Genomic DNA, 15,603 nt, shown 5'->3' with positions numbered 1-15,603 from the left:
TGTTTTCTGTAGATTGAAGTAGTTATGTAATGCAGTCAGTTATGAAACACACACACGTGTATGTGTGTGTGTGTGTATAATGTTTTTTTTAAACATTGCAGATGTTACTGCTTATTTAAAAAGTGACTTCGCAGTAATACAATAAATGTATTGCTGGTGTGATTTTATTAATGTTGTTCTTGGTTATTTTAAGGTATATATTTTTTATTTCTTTATGTTTCCTGTTTTAATTATACAGAAAAAAATGAAACTTATTTTATTTCTTGTTTTTCGTAAAAAAGTTTATCATTCTTCTTGTAGTTATATTTTATAATACTGCAATACAGATTTAGACACTGGCATTTGTTTGTCGGGAGAGAAGGTCTCGTAGTTTAATTTACTTTAATCCAGTTTAAAATAACTTAAAGTGCCTTAGCTATTGAGGATTCCCTTTTGCATGTTGCATAATCCTTTGTCGTTTTTGTTTGTTTGTTCTTTGTTATTCCTAACGGTATTTACAAAGTAAGTTATATGTACAAATTTTCAATATTGGTGTTTATGTATATTTTATGTGTAAAGTAAAGTAAAGCAACTTCGTGTTATCTGCTGTGTCCATCTGATTTATTGTGTTGCATATCCATAGACTTAGTGTTCGCCTACCGCGAAACTTCAATATTAGTAAGTTATTACCACTCTACTTGTCAGGTGTGCAACAATAAATCGTCTTTATAAGGCGACTATTGCATTATTTGGATATTTTTTGCTTCACACACCACTTTCAAACATAGAAAAATAAATCACACTATATTACAAAATTTTTATTTTTCTTGTTCCTTGGCACAAACTGTAATTTCCCAATTGCTTATGCCTAAAGTAAATGGAAAAGATCTATTTTTTCTCTTCAAACTTTGCTTTGTGACCTGGGTAATGAAATTTTCAAATTTACCTATTTTCCAAAACATTCCAGGTAGATTCAGTGCTGAGTACCTAATAGAGAATTTTCTCGAACTTACAAGAATTTTCAAGAACTTTCTAGAATGTTGTAAAACTTATGAAAATTTTCAAGAACCTTTTATAATGTTCTAGAATTTTCATAGTAATATATGTACAGGGGCTCACCACTCACCACTTCAACTTAGTTCTAGCTGCCTAAGTGAACACATAGACCTATCCAAAGAGGCTTTACCAAGTTTCTTTATTATCTTTGCCTTTGGGACAGCAGGGACACCGCAACCACTACAACAGGAAGCACTGGCCCCAACGAACCAAGTTCTCTGTGGGGAGGCACAATGTCAAGTGGACCTTTAGAATGTGTTGTTCCCACCATTGCACATAAAAGTGGGTCCTATGAAACAATTTGTTACAGTTCTTGATAAGGAGTCTGCAGCCTTCAAGTACCTTCAAGACTTCTTCCCTAAGCTGTCTGAAGCAAATGTTGAAGCTGGTGTCTTTGTTAGACCACAAATAAAAAAGATCCTAGAGTGCACAGAATTCCCCAAGTAGCTCGTTAGGAAGATAAAAACTTGGGGCAGTTTTGTCGCAGTGGTTCGGAGATCCTTGATCAATCACAAGTCTAAAAATTGCGTGGAACTGGTTGAGGTTCTGGTGAAGAATTACGGCAAAATAGGCTGCAAGATGTCCCTGAAAGTCCATGTCCTTGACGCTCATCTTGATAAATTCAAGGAGAACATAAAAGTATACACAGAGGAGCAAGGTGAGTGTTTCTACCAAGATATACTTGACTTTGAACACCGCTATCAAGAGGCGTGTAACGAAAACATGATGGGAGTCTATATTTGGAAGCTGATACGTGAAAATGATTTACATTACAGTCGCAAATTTCGAAAAACTACTTGCTTCCAAACATTTTTGTATAACTTTAGTAAAAATACATGTAAATCCTGATTCATATGTTATTTTATTTAGACCTTATGTAAATGGAAATATGCAAATTTGCCAGTTTTTACATATAAAATAGGTTAATTTCTAAATTTCATTATCCAGGTCACAAAAGTAAAGTTTGAAGGGAATAATGGCCATTTTCTGTAAGTTTACAACATAAGTAATTAAGAAATAACACATACTATCCAGGAACAACATTTGTGTTACATGGTGTTATTGAATGTAGCTTTTAATCCTGATTACAGAAATCTAAATTAAATTTTGGAGAAACGAAATGTTGTTTTCTATTCTGTTTACGAAACAAAGTAAGTATTTTTAGCTCTGCATATATACCTATGTATTTGAAAAACTATAAAACATTAAAGCAACAAACGTTTCTAAGTGACAACGTAACAAACTCAATATGGAATTTCGGATATGTATCCCCCACTGGCACAGCAGTATGTCTACGGACTCGCACCGCTAGAAACCGGATTTCGACATTCCATTGTATAGTTTTGTGATTAATACCAAACAAAAACCCAAACCTTAATCATTTTTATACCGACTAACTGTCGGAGATACAAGTCAATCATGTTACGACTGGTTCCACAATCTCTCTTGTTACATCTCTCAACCACATTCCAAATATTTCAATTTGCTGCAAATTCCAGAAATGTAAATTAAAATTTGGAAAATTGATTTTTAAAGGAAAAGTGAAAAAAATTATTTTTTAAAGAAAATTTTAATTTTAAACAATATTTATTTAAATAAACACTTAATCATTTACTACTTAATCTAACTTGATATAATCTCACATAAACTGACCTAATCTGCCCCCCGCTAGTACAGCGATATGTCTCCGGATTTACGACGCTAAAATCAGGCGTTCGATTCTCCTCGGTGGTTTGAGCAAATAGCCCGATGTGGCTTTGCTATAAGAAAAAACAAACAAACAAACAAAGCAAACTGACGTAACCTAGCAAAATATATATATATATTTACATGTTATACTTTATTTCGAATGAGTCTCCGATTTATTATAGCGTCCCTTATTAGTACAGTGGTAAATCTACAGATTTACAACGCTAAAATCAAGTGTTCGGTTCCGTTCGGTGGACTTAACAGATAGCCCGGTGTGGCTTTACTATAAGAAAACACAATAAAGGATAATTATACTGAAACAAGCGTAGTGTTAAAATGAATGTATGAGAGTATATCTGTTACTTAGTAGTAATTTTTCATGCTACTTCTATCTTTCTAGTAGTTATTTCTAAACTCTTTATTATATTATTCTCTCTATAATACTGTATTTGGTTCAGTATTACTATTGTATTTTATCTGTCAATTGTCAAGCTTGAGAGCTTATAACTGTTAAATTCAAAGTTCGATTCCCACGATGAACATTGAAGATATTCCACTATTTATTTTTGCACTAATAAATGAGTAGTAAAACTGAATTATATCACCAAAGTAACATACACCTATTCAAAATTACAATTTTATTAATAACTGGAAAATCTGATGAAGTGAACATCGTGTTCTAATTCACCAAAAATATAAAAATACTTTCCCAAACAGTCATTCGAGTCGATGTTTTAATCCAGTATGCTTATTTACTTTTTATAGCATTTGCCTTACATTATAGCATCCTGCTTTATATGATAGGACAAGAAACTGTGTATGAGTGGCTTAATTAATTTCTAAAATGAGTGAAGTGACTCAGAATATACTAATAAATAATGAAAGACTGACAGAAATCATTTTACACCGGCTATCCGTCTAAGAAGTAACCATAAAATAATTTTGATGCTCTATAGTAGCTGTGGTCAAGATTTTGAACTTCTGAACCCTATAAGTTCTTCAAAACTAGATGGTCTAGTTTCTCATAATGTTTAGCTAGAGAAAATAGAAAAAAATTCAGTCATTTACATAATCTCTTGCAAAGCGGATTGTGAATAATGTAAATAACAAAAAAGCAGAAACGTTGCTCATATCGAAAACGCATAAATATGTATGTTCTTATGTTTTCATTAGCATATACCTCTTACGTTACTATTCCGATAACGTACTGGGAAGCTAACTTTTATTTTTGTTCATTTAACTTAGGTTAACAAAGAAGCCTGGAACAATGAACTCGTTTTCAAGGTTGTGTGTGTAGAAAAGTGACTCAGAGGCTCAAAAAAAGGAAAATTAGGTTTCAAAGAGTTTTTTAAGCACATTATTTAATGTTTAGTTTTATTTTCAATGTTTTTAACTTGGTTTCAGCCTAAATACTAGTTTTAATTTCGCGTGGAAAAGCGGTACTCTATAATTCCCAGTTAAACGAGTGCAAATTTAATACACACTAATTATTTTCTACAATTGGAACAGGTAACACATCTTACAAAAAATCTCAGGTGATAAACTGGTGGCTTATGTTGATTGGCTGTTATGAATATTAATTGACATAAGGTTATAAAATGAAGGAGTTCCATGAAGAACTTTTTGAGCTGGGGAGCACTCGGATCTTAACAAAATAGTTAGTTTGAAGCGACTAGCAAAAAGTTCTAATCTCTGTATCGCTAATTCCAAACTTCTGTACTTTATTATAAAATCCAGCTGAAAGTATCATGTCGGAATCTTAAGCTGATGTTAGCTTGTGCCTTCAAGAAGCATTTCAACCGCATCCTTTGAGTACGAAAAAGGCTAAATTTAACTTTCCAGAGTATCTTAACATTCTACCTGGATTTATGTGAGAAAGTTGAGAAATGTAAAAATTATTAGAATTTCAAACTTGCCTCATATGTACGTATTAATTATATTTTTATTTAAATTATGATTGTTGTTTTAGTCATTGTTTCTCATTTGTACATTTACATGAATTAGCTTTAATGAAAACAATTTGTTTCCAACCGAAAACGTATTAAAATAGTTTCATATTAATTATTTTTATATTATCATTAATTTTTATCAAATCACATCAGTATAAAGAGACAAATACAAAGACATTTTTTATTCAACTTTTCATGATTTATTTTTCTAAGTAGTTGTTATTGTTTTTGAAATAAGCACAAAGCTACACAATGGGCTATCTGTGCTCTGCCCACCACAGGTATCGAAACCCGGTTTTTAGCGTTGTTAGTCCGCAGATATACCACTGAACCACTGGGGGGCTTTTCTTAGTATAACTGCACATTATTTCAAAGTTACTTAATACCATATTATAAATTATAGCTTAAAATAAAATAATAATTCAAGAGCTTTTTTCTTATTATCAAGAATGAGTACATGTATTCATTTATTTTATTCTGTTTCCTTTCATATAAAATCAAGAATCGTTATTATTATTTCTCACATACTATTTACCTTAAGTGTGTGTGCGTGTTTTTCTTATAGCAAAGCCATATCGGGCTATCTGTTGAGCACATTGAGGGGAATCGCACCCCCTCATTTTTGCGTTGTAAATACGTAGACTTACCACTGTACTGGCAGGGGGCGCTATTTACCTTCACAAGAGAACATAATAAAAGGGCCTGTTGTTTCTTTTGCTGCTGTTTATGCGTCTTGATTAATTCTTCTTCTGAAAAAAATAATTACAGAAAGTAAATCATACAACTAGTAGATTTTTTTTTACTTTATTTCAGTAACTTATGATGTAGAAAAGGATTCATGTGAGTTAGGAGTAAATAGTAATGATCCGGAGTATGAAAAGGAATCTAATTAATTCAATTTTATAATACAGGAGTTCAAGAACATTTGTTTATACAACTCTGCTTACTGTAAGTACATTAGTATGTAAAAATAGCATCATTCAGCTGTGAGAGGCTGCTTATTTTAAACAGTTTCTTCAGAATTTTTCTTAGCGCGATTAGAATAAAATACCTTATTGAAACGTTTTATCAACAACGCTTTACTGAGAACTAAAAAAAAACATCCGTCTACACACACAATTTGTCTTGTAAAGTTTCGCTGTAGTTGCGCACATCGTATTGAGAGAAACGTTCCCTTTCTGACCTTTTCATGATTTGCTATTAACAATTGATTTCGTTAAGCAAAGTATGCGTAATGATATGCAAGTTAAAACTACGAGCGATCATAAGAAAATGTTCATATTTAACTACCTTACGAGAACAACATTTCCCGAAAAACACGTTGAGTACCTTAAAGTTTATTCGGAAAAGTTTGGACATAGTACAGCGAGTCTCAAATAACATTATATTGTACGCCCAAATCGATTGTAAACGTCACCTTCCCACAAAATTGGGCAGCTCCTTCCAGTCTGTCGTCCTGTGAATAACTTCTAACTGACACTTTCAGCAAAGACAAAATCATTCATTTAGACAGAAGTGAGCAGTGAGACCATAAGCATTTCACCAAAATATTCTGGATTTTTTTTAAAGAAATGCTAACTGATATAATCTGCGAAACTTGAAAGATCTACAAATCATAACAGATTTGTCCAGAACATATAATGCTAGTAGTAATAACATCACATAAAAACAGATTTGGTATGCTGATTGAAAATGTATGAAATATTTTTGAACACATACTTTGACAAATTTTGAAATAACCTTTACCGTGTCAAGATTTTCTTGCTGAAACTTAGTTCCTCTAGGATATTTGAATATGAAGTTTCCTTTATGGTCATCCTGTAGTAACTTATAGATTAAATAAGTCATTCCTCAGTGACGTACTAATCAACTAAAGCATGTTAAAACATATAAATACGTGTTATTTGAGAATAAACCTTAGTTTGTTTTCAAAAGGACTAGAGTAAGAAGCTCTAAATTGACTTAAATTATAGTAGTTTTATACTAACTTTTACTACAGCGATATCTAACTGAAGAAAAACGAAATATTAACTATGTGAATTGTTATTATAAAGTCATCCCAGTGTGACAGTGGTAACTTACAACGCTTAAGTGGGTGTTTTGATTTTCCGTGATAGACTGATACAGATAGTCTATTGTGTAACTGTGTGCTAAAACAGATAAATAAATTATTATGAATTTATTTTAACAAATATCAAACATTATTTTTGCTGTAACTTTAACACATTTGTCTAATCATATAAATATTCAATTTGTGAAATAAAAATAAACAGTAACAACATAATTAAAACACACTAATTCAGAAAATTGAAAATAAGAACATAATTTTTTTTGGTCTCGAGCGCAAAATTTCAAGCTGTACCTTAATTTTTGTAAACTGTTTCAAGTTTCAAAGATTAGTTAATCCTGCTTTAAAAGTATTATTTCATATGATACTAAGCTGCACATGTCCTAATCAGTTCCAGTTTATTGATGTAGTTTCTATTATGTCTTGGAGGTAGAACTAAGATACTCGTGTTCTGTTAGTTAAGATCCGGCATGGCCAAGCGCGTTAAGGCGTGCGACTCGTAATCTGAGTGCCGTGGGTTCGCATCTCCGTCGCGCCAAACATGCTTGCCCTTTCAGCCGTCAGGGCGTTATAATGTGACGGTCAATCCCACTATTCGTTGGTAAAAGAGTAGCCCAAGAGTTGGTGATGATTAGCTGCCTTCCCTCTAGTGTTACACTGCTAAATTAGGGATGGCTAGCACAGATAGCCCTCGTGCAGCTTTGTGCGAAATTCAAAAACAAACTGTCAGCTAATTCAGTTTCTAGTGAACATTACGACTGTGCGTATTTACGTTGAAAGACAATATGAGCTACGTGTGTTCTAGTGGTTAGTGCGTAGGGGTGCTAGTCGAGACGTTCAAGGTTTTGTGACGTGAATATACCTCTGTTCTGTATTTTCATCTATGGCGGTGTTTTAAATGTAATAGTTAATCCCACTTTTCAACTAAGAGCACCCATGTTAGCGACGGATGTTTGCTGACTGGCTTCACTCCTATTGGTCAGCAGTTTTAAATTGGGATAGCAATACATGAACCATAAGGTCGCTAATATGGCTCTTAAGAATAATTCGGAAAAATGAGAGCTAGAATTTGTTTTTATTTTATTTTCCAAGCTTCTGATAAAGTTACCTATTTAATACTTTTTAAATGGATTATACCTTTCTAAACTGACCCAGAGGTTATTCTGAATCACGTTTATTTGACTTTTGAACTTTTTTCCCTTAACTTGTGATTCCAAATTGTAAAAATGTAATAACGAAGAATTCTAATAATATTCTAGGAATAATCTGTGATGATGACAAACCCACTTGAAGTAAAAATGTATCTCAGGATGGCTGGTATGGGTATTAACACTTTTACTAATAAAGCAGAGAACAACGTTTCGACCTCCTTAGGTCATCTTCGGGTTAACCGTCCTTGAATACATCCTAGGAATAACATTATAGTTGAAATAACAATTGTCTTAGTGTAACTTGTAAGTTATTCTGTCCAAATTGAACTAATTCCTGGATGAAAACAATAAAACATCTTCAGAAGAGATATGTTCACAGCTGTAGCTATTCTATTTCGGCAAAAGTTCCGTGACTTGTGACTTTCCTGTTGTAAGAATTGATTGTGATGCTTAAAACTTTAATATTTACATACGTTTTGTTCTCTCAGATTCTTAACAGAGCAAACCGTCTTCAGATTTTAGTACTTAATGTTTTTGCGAGTTGTCCTTCTCCTCAGAAGTCACGTTTAGAATTATTTTAGAAACGCTATTCCTAACCTCTCAGGGATGAACATTTAAATCTTTCAGTACTGGTGAAATCTGGCAAACAGTCTGTTCATATTGGGATTATAAGCGGTAGAAATCTTTCTCTCAACACGAGGTTATTCAATAAAGGTTTGTTTGTTTTGTCGTTTTTGCTTTGGATTCGCAGAAGTAGGGTGTGTATAGTATATATTGTATTACACCAAATTTAATACACAGAGCTGCTGAAGAAGAGAGAAAGATCATGTTCAGTAAGACGCAGTGTAGTCTAATGTTACCGTAACATTAGTGTAATAGCCTATTGAAGAAAGGTGGCTAAACTTAGTGTAAATATCTACCATATAGATAGATAAAAAATGAATTCATCTATACCAGATTTAAGCTTTTGTTCAATTTGGACAAGCTAGTAGCGAAAATATCACAAAATGACGAGATGGAAAATGTTATTATCATCTATCTTAACCTCTCTGTTAACCCTCAAACGACGTCCATCATGAATTGATGCTGCTACCTACAACATTACCACTGTTTAAAGATTGAACATGTTACTTATAACTTTTCTAGTGAAAAGCGCTTCTTCTAAGGTAATGCCAAAAATATTTTCTTTTCTCGTGAATCAGAATACTCACTGGTAGTTTTATTAAAACAAAGTTAAAAATACGTTATTGAACAACAGGTAAGGAACACAAAAAGTAACCTAGTAAAAGAAATCCACCAAGAGAGTAAGGTACTGCAGTAAAATATTCAATCTAACCAGCATCACTTAAGTACTCGTGGGCTAAAATGCCAAATGTAAAACAACCAGAACACAGGAATTGCATTCCCTAATTTTGAACTACCTCTAAGTGTGTTGTAAGTACTATTATTACATTACTTATATGGGAGTATAGTGTAATTATAACCATTATCGGTTAGTTTCTAGTTATTAATGGTACTCGTTGGTCGTTTTTATACTACTGTTAATAACCATTAATTTAAATGTAAAATATTTTCATGTATAACATCAAATTTTATCACAAACTGAAATTAAAAAGCAGTTATCACGTATTATTTACAATTTTCTATGGAAAAGGTTTCAGCCCAAATATAAAGACGTCTCATGTCCTACATTTTTGTAACTTTTGCATATGTTGCACAATGCATCAGTAAAAAATACCATAAAGTTTAATTTGCTAACATCTAACCATTTGTTGAAAAATTAAGAGGGTTTTTAGCTCTGTGATTTTTCGTCAAAAAACATTTTCCCAAAAACGACACATTGCTCTGTTTGAAATTCTTAAGACTTTGACGTGTAATAATAGACATTTAAATTGACACAATGTACACAAGTCTCACTTATATTAAAAAAATAGTTCTAGGTTAGAGCTAAGCTGGACTGACTGGACTAGATCTTACTTAGACAGCTTTTCTCACCTCTTACTGTGTATGTGTGTGATTAGGAGATATGGCAAGCGCAGTACATTATTGTGCAACATTAACAAGTTTCTGTGGAATGCTATAGTATGCACTCACAATATTTACATACGCTTCCGTATTATATACCACTGTTTGTACTTCTTGTTTTATATAAATTATACCACTATACACACTCAAGTAATCAAGATTTATGAATAAAGCTTTCATAAAGAAACCAGTATGAATCCCAAAATGTCGTCTATAAGTAATTAAAAAGGGCAGAAGAAATCCATAAAAACTCAGTACGCATGGTGAATATACCTACTTTAAAGGAAATGACTTCCTTTAGTCTGGTGTTTCTGTTCTGTCGTTATACACTAGAGTGGTGTCAGGAGTAACATTATATGGGCCTTATAAATACGGATTAAAATTGTTTTAACATTTACGTATTTCTTGCTGTTTAATATTAACTACCAACAGAAACAGAACTGTAAGCAACTCTGGAACTCATTCCTGCCAGAGTGGGAAATTTTTGACAAAACTTTACACTCATCAGTCGTAAGGGGGAAAATTATCAAAGGATTATTTTTCATTAAACTCTTTAGGACAACAACGTATTTATAGCTTCTCAGAAAATAAGCTTTTTTGAAATTATGACCCTGATATATTTTATTATGCTTTCTTGTTTTAGAAAGCAACTAAAGTTTAGAGGAGCTTTGAAAAAATTATATATCTGAACAGTAATAAATTATACATGTATTATAGATTGTCTTTAAAGTTGTTCTTCTTTTCACAAGTCGTAGTTATATTTTAATTTCAAGTAAAGAAAGAGGAAAACATCAACATGTAAACACGTTGTCTGTTGTTTCAGGTGGGAATTGCGTGTTGTGCCTCAGAGGGATGTGTTATTAACGTTTCTTAATCAATATCAGCTCTAAAGATGACCTAAAATAACATAGTGGTGATTCAGTATCTTGCATCTTTGTGCATTACATGTTCATACAATGTTGTGTATTATAAAACAAGTTATATCTTCAAGTCGGTTTGTCATGTGCATCTTTTCTAGTGGTATGAATACACATTTCGTGGAATTAACGCTATGTATTATAAAATACGTTTTCCCTGCATGTCATGTAGTAATGTATATTTTTTCTAGTACAAAATAACATGAGAAAAGTATCGAAGCGAATACTCTACTGAACTACAAAAATAACAGGCATTTTTTCAAAATTTCTACAACGTCAAGAAACGTATATTGATATTTATTTTCCAACATATAATAATTTAATCTTCAAATGTTTTTATTTTCTTCAACACCTTTTCGTAAAATCTGAAATATTTACATTGAGAATCGTGGTAATTTTTTTGCAGCAAAGTAAAGTTAATAATCAGCGACTAGAAGAAATGGCGTGACTAGTTTCACATCTCTTAGTGTTACATTCTTAGCTATAAAGCTTCCATCAAGTGATATACTTCTAGAAAAGTGCCATATTTGTCTATAGTTTGAACCGACAGTAAATTAATAATAAAAGAATAAAGAAATAAGTAACGAAAAAACAACGGTAAATACAATAAATTCTATACAATCAACCAAATCCAAGAATTATTTTCTTTCATTTTTTCACCACAAGTTGGCATTCTTTTCGTCTGATAAAAAAATTGAGGTCAGGCCTCGTTCGCTCACCCTATTGACTTTCATACAGAAACTAAAAAAGCAAAAAGATCATTGTAAGAAGATATACGTTGGAACTGTCCGATTTTCTGTCTTTGTCTGTTTAAACTAAACGTTTTTTGGTCCATTGAGAGGACAAGTAATAAGAATATCTAATGCATTGTCTTCCCATACATTATTTGCAAATACTAAAATCACATTTTTCTGTGTGTTGTTTACACAATGATATTTTATTCAACTCTTAAACTGTAACACTGATTTAACAGTCGACAGTAGTATCTTATTGCTGACATAATATTGTGATACTAACACGTCATGATACTCTAGTCAATTATTACACTACAACATTCATATACTAGTTAACGCCTAACCCAAACATACCATAGAATATTGATCTTAATTGAGAGTTCGCAGTTTTATCATGTTCAATGGGATAAGTTGTGTTTGTTTGTAGTTCGAAGTACAATGGGTGGTGAAACCGGTTTCAGCAAACATATTTACAAAGCTAAAATCAGCTAAGACCAAAATTAATGTCGCGAGTAGCGGTTTAAACATTATTGTACTATTAATCTTACTAGTTATTGCAACCTTGTGTTTCTGTGTTTTAAATGTAATTTTGCTATTTATAGTTTTACTTTTTTATATTTTTATTTGTTAATTTGATGTTTATTTTGCATTAATTTTTCATTTACACAGAAATTTATCTTTGATATTTTACTATTCCATTTTTTGTAATATGTTTTTAGTTCAAGTAATTTACAATTTATTATTAATGTGATGCATTTATTTGTGAAGGTCGAATTCCTGAAGAACTAAAAACAAACATCCCTCGCCCAAATGTATAAAACAGCATTAAAACATGGAAGAGCATGGCTGGAGTAGACAGTTTTGAATCCAGGTAAGTGACTAGTTTGCCTGGAGCTGCGAATCTAAGAGTTTATTTTTCGCGTGAAATTGCTTCAAAAATTTGCTTAGCACTTTGGAACAATGCGTACGTTATAGAAATGTAGGTTAAATTTAACGTTTGGAGATTTCGACAGTGCTTGTTGCCTACTGTTACAACAAAACCTCATTTTTCTTAAGTAAAATTTGAAGAAAAAATTCTACAAATGCCTCTGCATCAGTTTGTCTACAGGGAGTTATTACTGTCACATTCTTACAGGAGCTTTGAAGGCACAACTTCAACTCCCTTCTTACCAACAACCGGAGTACAGTGTAATTCATTTACTAAAGTGTTAGTGCTGGTATATTCTAAACAATTACAAAAGAGAAAGTCCGAATGCCAAGAAGTAGCGAAGTGTCAGTTCATAAAGTAAAGGTCATATTCAATCATGAATAAAGGAAAATATGCATCATAAAATGCACTCCGCGAGGTTATTTTCTATTTAAAAAAAAAACAATGTTTCAGCACCTTTATCACATTTCTATCCTAAACAATAAAGGAAACTTAAGAAAACAGTTTAATATCTAGTTAGATGTCGTAACATCAATTAATTGTGCTATAATAACTGTCAAAAATATACCCAACAACTTCACTGTCTGCAAAAGTTGTAGTTATGGATAATTTGTTCATTTTTAGTCATTTTATAACTGGATTTGCTTTTTTTCCAGATTTAACAAAATAGCACTACATTTAGCTCCAAAATCCTAGAGTCCTATTAGTAAAGCCCAAATATGAATACTCGTGACGCCTTAATATTTCCAAGTAGCATAATTCTGCGAGAAACCCATGCACCAGACAACAAGGAATAAGTCCTACAATTCGATCAGATAAAAATAGCACAAACATTGACGAATAGTATAGTAGATTCGATGCCTCCTCTATTGCTTACAAATTCAGAACCAGAGATGGATATGCGCACAAAGCCCTTTTATTGCTCTTAGTGAAATCTCTAAACAAACAAACGAATACATTATCAAACGCTTTTACCAATGTAGAGGCTAAGTATGCTTAATTTGTTGTTTCTTTAACGTTTGGCCCACTAATAGATCAGCGCTAAGTTTACTGAGTAACAACTCTAAAATGCGGAGTTTGGTTCCTCTAGGTGAGCACAACAAATAGCTTAACGTGGCTTTGTTCTAAAACAAACTTCAATATCAAGCCACGCTTGCTTTCCTATCTTGTTATCATAAAAAGGTGCAATACGTATAAATTATTGTATAATAAGATAAATGTTTAAAACGTGTATTTCTTTATAATTATCAAAAGCATAATATATTCATTTACGACTGATAACACTTTACATATAGCGAAAAAAAAAAAAAAGACAGAAGAAAGATATATCAAAAACCAGATCAGAACTTCTAGGAACTTTGTATTAATAAAATACTATATTAAAACTATTATTTGACGAACCTTTTTTCCTAACTTACGATAAGTGATAGCTACAAATATTTTGTTTGTTTTGAATTTCGTGAAAAGCTACACGAGGACTATCTGCGCTTGTTGTCACTAATTTAACAGTGATATGTCAGAGGGAAAACAGTTAGTCAACATCACCCACCACCAACCTTTGGAGTAATCTTACCAACGAATAGTGGTATCCACTGTTACATTGCAACTCCCCACGGCTGAAAGGGCAAGCTTGTTGAGTAACAAGGATTCGAATCCACGAACCTGAGATTGCAAGATGAGAATCAAAACTACCGAGTTAGCAACAGCCAAGTAAAGGAGATTACGTATTATTTATTATTACGATGCCACGATTTATAGTTCGTTTAAATGATGAGAGTTTATTTTCTCTGAGTTATCGCTTACAAAAAGCTCTTTATAATTAGAACGCAGAAACGTATTCATAAATTAAACATTGTACCAAATTAAATAAATAGCTACTGTGTAGGTAAAGTAACTTGGAATATTTAAAATTTTGCTATAAGTTCAAATTATTCATGCAAACTCACAAACCAGATAAAATTGTAGAAATATCAATTATGTCAATTAGTACTACAGCTGGAACATCGGATGTTTCAGCTAGATCTATCATAATATGGACATTGATTACGTAAATTACTAGTATCATAATAAAGTTATCAGTTAAGTCACTTAGCATCACTGTAGAGATAAAGGTTATGTCTGTAGTATCATGACAGAATTGTCGGTTACTTCATTTAGTATCATTATAAAGATATCGGTTATTTTATTTAGTAGCAACATAAAAGAGTTGTCAGTTAGGTGACTCAGTACCATTGTGTGTAATGATTTCGTGATATCAAAGTAAGGATATCTGTTTTGTCACTTAGCATTTTAGCGGTCATATCAGTTACGTCAACGAGTGTCGTTGTAGAAATGGCGGTTATTTCGATTAATATCCCATTAAGAATAACTGGTGTCAGTGAGCATCATATTAAAGATATGGGCTATGTCAGTTTTAATAATTGCGCTTTAATATTTATAGAATATTGATTTCTTGTTTAATGTTATTAATAGCTTGCAGCCTTTGAGTAAGTTGAATATTCAAAATAAGCTTTAGAGTTTGCAAATCTTAATATATTATAGACATACCCTTCTGTCACTAAACGCTTGACAAAAATATCCTAATAGAATCACTTTAGTCTACAAATTTAATCTAACTGAACGATACCCTGTATTGAAATGACAAGACTTTTGTCAGTATTTCGTAATAATGCTTTACTACTTTTCATCATTAGCGTTGTTACTACAGTTACATTAAGTGCATAGTTCGGGACACGTCTTAAAGCTTAACTACTTCCCTCTAAAACATTACTACTTTACTGCTGTTTACATTAGTGCTTTACTACTCTTCATAATTAGTGTTAGTACTACCTTTATGTCAACTGCATAATATGGCACACGTGCTCTCCTCTAAGTCATCACTACTTCACCACTACTTATCAGTAGCGTTATTACTATCGTTATATCAAGTGCATGGTGTGGCACATTTTTTGAAAAGTTGTTACAAAAAAAAATGTGTATGACACGACCTCAATACAAGACATTTGAAGGATAGTCACTTATTAGTCTCATGTTTTGTTTGTATCATTTAACTCATGTACCACTAATGAATTTGTGAAGCCAAACCACGAGTTCAAAGTGTCTAACTA

At 32.2% G+C, this 15,603-nt stretch overlaps 1 protein-coding gene across 1 annotated transcript in view; it reads left to right on the top strand.

The window, feature by feature from the left end:
- Positions 1-5,415: 5,415 nt before the first annotated feature.
- Positions 5,416-15,603, top strand: part of LOC143254710 (amino acid transporter heavy chain SLC3A1-like) — a 46,494-nt gene continuing 36,306 nt past the window's right edge. The window contains exons 1-2 of the mRNA XM_076509796.1: positions 5,416-5,621; positions 12,337-12,439. The gene's annotated coding sequence lies outside the window, so the exon portion shown is untranslated. The remainder of the gene's footprint in view (positions 5,622-12,336; positions 12,440-15,603) is intronic.

Source organism: Tachypleus tridentatus, chromosome 1 (assembly GCF_004210375.1).
Source record: "Tachypleus tridentatus isolate NWPU-2018 chromosome 1, ASM421037v1, whole genome shotgun sequence".
In the NCBI taxonomy this organism is placed as follows: domain Eukaryota; kingdom Metazoa; phylum Arthropoda; class Merostomata; order Xiphosura; family Limulidae; genus Tachypleus; species Tachypleus tridentatus.
The sequence above is the reverse complement of the archived record's forward strand: the minus strand, read 5'-3'. Positions and strand labels throughout refer to the sequence as shown.